The sequence below is a fragment of the Orycteropus afer genome, unplaced genomic scaffold (genome assembly GCF_000298275.1).
Source record: "Orycteropus afer afer isolate SDZICR_OR568_19922 unplaced genomic scaffold, OryAfe1.0 scaffold00216, whole genome shotgun sequence".
Taxonomy (NCBI): Eukaryota; Metazoa; Chordata; class Mammalia; order Tubulidentata; family Orycteropodidae; genus Orycteropus; species Orycteropus afer.
In genome coordinates, this window is record NW_006921803.1 from 5,715,819 (window position 1) to 5,719,612 (window position 3,794).

Sequence of the window (3,794 nt, forward strand, 5' to 3'; positions counted from 1 at the left end):
ATTTGCTATGAGCAACTGAGGAGCTCCTGATTGTAAAAGTTATCCACCTGGGGTATTTCTGTTGGGCGCAACACAAAACAATGTTCTGGGAGGTTCCTGCTCTCTCTCAGGTGTTTAGAATTCTGATCTTATGATTGGTTAGTTTGGCCACTCTGGTGGGCTCAAAAGGAGGTCTCCTAGGCAGAAGAAGTCTCTTTCTCTCTCTGACTGCTGGCTGAGGAAGATGTGCTGCTGAAAGAGACATGCGCTGCTGGGAAAGAGATGCAAGAGACAAGCATTGCTGAGTGAGACACTGAGGGACACACATGTTGGAAGAGAGACTGTGAGAGACTGTTAGGAGAGAGACTGTGGGCTGGGAGAGAGACTTAGCATTTTTCCTGAACTTGAATTGTTGCCTGGTGCTTCCCTAATAAACCCCGTAATCTGTGAGTTCTGTGTGGCCACTGCAGTGAGTTATCGAACCCAGGAGAGAGGTAGTGGGTGCTTTGGGAGGAACGGTTGGTGAAAAGGGCTGGAGGGAGGCAGCATGTCTGGCCTTGCAGTAATAGGCCTTGGGTTACTGATAGTGATTCTGTCTTCCTCTTGTGGGGTTAGAGGAGGTCAGGAGGTGTGGCCTCCTTGCCCCTTTGGCAACTACATATATATGTAAATATATATAAACAAACATTTATGCATTTGTGTATATATGTATAAATACACACACATATGTATTTATATGTGTGCATGTGATAGTTGGAGCTGTGTGTCAACTTGGCTGGACCACAATCCTGTGTGGTTTAAGCAGTTGTGATGTGGGTTATTCCAATGATGGGATCAGATGTCTATGTTTTGAGCAGCCAATCTGTTGAAAGGGAGTTTCCCTAGGGGTGTGGCCTGCTTCCGGTATGTTTATGGACATCCTAGGAAAAGAGACACTCTTCTGTGGATTGGGATTCTGTTGTGCTGCCTACAACTGTCCATGAGTGAACAATTCACCATTCGGCCTGGAGATCTTGGATTCGTCATTCTTTGGAGTCAACAGCCAGTGTACTGCCTGCCAACCTTGAGCTCCTCAGCCTCTGCAGCTGTGTGGTCAGGAAAAGCCTCCAGTTTGATGTTTGATCCAAGAACTTTGGATTTGCCAGTGTGAGCCATTTTCCTAAGATATATTTCTCTTTCTCTCTATATATAAGCTTTACTGGTTTTGTTTCTCTAGAGAACCCAGTCTAACACAGTGTGTATGTATGTGTGTAGTCTGTGTGATTCAGACTAATCATTTCAGACAAGGGATAGTAAACAGCAAAGAAAATAAACTATTGTCAATAATAGCAACATGGATCAATTGCTCAAACATAAGTTTAAATAAAAGAAGCTAGACACAAAATAATACATGCTTACAATTCTATTTATATACTTGTTGTTGTTGTTATGTGCCGTCGAGTCGACCCCGACTCATAGCGACCCCTCCTTGGGTTTCTGAGGCAGTATCACTACGGAAGTAGGATTGCCCAACCTTCCTTCTGAGGAGTGGCTGGTGGGTTTGAACTGCCAGCCTTCTGGTTAGCAGTCAAGTGCTTTAGCCACTATGCTACCAGAGCTCCCCAATTTATATACTAGCAAAACTAAACTATACCATTTGGGGATGCATGTTTAGATGGGAAAATAGTAAAAAAAAAAAGTAAGGACTTCATTACTGGGAAAGTCATGGGTGTGCTGGTCTTTAGGGGGAGAGAGGGTGTCATGATTGGAAAGAAACACAAGGGGGGCTTCTGTTGTTGTTGTTGTGTGCTGTCCAGTCGGACTAACTCATAGAGATCCCTCCTTGGGTTTCTGAGGTGGTATCACTATGGAAGTAGATTGCCCAACCTTCCTTCCAAGGAGTGGCTGGTGGTTTGAACTGCCAGCCTTTTGATTAGCAGTCAAGGGCCTTAGGCACTATGCTACCAGAGTTCCTCTGGGGGCTTCTAGGGAGTAGCAATTTTCTATTTCTTGACCTGGATATTAGTTACACAGCTTTATATTAACTCGTTATATTTATAATAATATATAATACAATTGAACATACTTATAATAATCTTTTGCTTTATAATAATTTATTAAGCTGACAATTAACTTTTCTTTATGTGCATCATATTTCACAATAAAAATGTTTGAAAATAAAAGTAAGAAAGTGACTAAGCAGTGAAGAACTCTACAACAGTGATGGCATCATTACTTAGAGTGGTGAATAATTCATTACTTAGAGTGGTTGTTGTTGTTATATGCCGTCGAGTTGGACCCGACTCATAGCAACCCCTCCTTGGGTTTCCGAGGCAGTATCACTAAGAAAGTAGATTGCCTTATCTTCCTTCCAAGGAGTGGCTGGTGGTTTGAACTGCCAGCCTTTTGGTTAGCAGTCAAGTGCCTTAAGCACTACGCTACCAGAGCTCCCACTTAGAGTGATAGATAATATGAAAATTTCAGTTAGGGTTAAGGGGGACCTCCGACAGCAGAAGCACCAGGTAGAGTTTTAAAGACATAAGTTCTCATGACTCTTCCATCCTAGATTCTCATTCATTCATTCAGCAGTATTTCTTGAGCACCTGCTATGTGCCAGGAATTATAGGTGCTCAAGAAGCTATAGTGAACAAAATAGATGCATGCCTACTCTGCTGGAGCTTACAGTCTAGTAGCACTGCAACCAAAAGCAGGACCTAGAAATCTACACTTTTTACAAGATTCCTATGTGATTTTCAGTATGAGAGCAACTGGCCTATATGCTAGACTTTTCTTACATCCATTCCAGTGCACAGTTACAGAAAGGCTCATATGAATGAAGCTAGAATTTAAGGAAAATTAGTCCCTATCACATAAAAGGAATTCAAAGCATTTTTATATAAATTGAAATTCTTAAGCCAAACAAGTAAAAAGAGAAAGACATTCTGGGGAATAAAATTTTTTTTCTAATTGTCTTTCAAACCTTCAAGTTCTCCCCTGACCCACATGTCCTTATCATTAGTCTTTTGCACTTTACAGCTATTTCTCCCCAATCATTCTCATTCTTTTTTTTTTCCTTGCCCCTCTTTTTTTCTTGGCACAAATTAGACTTTGTAAACCAACAATTCTTTAAAGATTTAATAAAGAAATCTCCTTGGTTTAGGACTTCCAGTAAGATGGAGGAATAGGCAGACAAGTGACAGAGACCCTCTTCAACAAAGAAAAGAAAAACCAACTGACAGAGATACAGATGATAATCCTGGAGCCCTGAGCTTTGAAAGGAACTATACAGAAGTGGATTAGGCACCAACTAGTGGAAAAACCTGAATGAAAACAGTGAGCACAGAGACGGTCGGAGCTGTGGACTGTCAGTTACCCTGACAGGACCAACAGCCTGAATATTTCCAAGTGGCGGTGGGACCTGAGAATTGACATAAAGATAAGCCCTGGTCACCGAGGGCTATAGGGACAACTGCGCTGGAGGCCTATGATTAGGAAGGGAAATAGCAAGGAGGGAGACAACCTGAGCTGTGGACTTTCTGCTGTCTAGAGGGTGCAGCCATTTTGATTGTTTACAAGTGTCAGCCATTTTGGATATTTAAAGTGATCAAGAGCGCAGCCATTTTGAATGTTTATAAGCAGTGGCCATTTTGGATATTTAGAGTGACCAAGGGCACAGCTATTTTGAATCTTTACAAGTGGCAACCATTTTGGATTTTAAAGTGATAGCATTCTCATTTGGATTCCAGGGACCTAGGAATAGGCTCTGTTTGCCAAGGTCAGCAGGGACATATAAGAGGCTGACAACAGGAAAGGAAACAGGTGGTGAGTGTATAAGT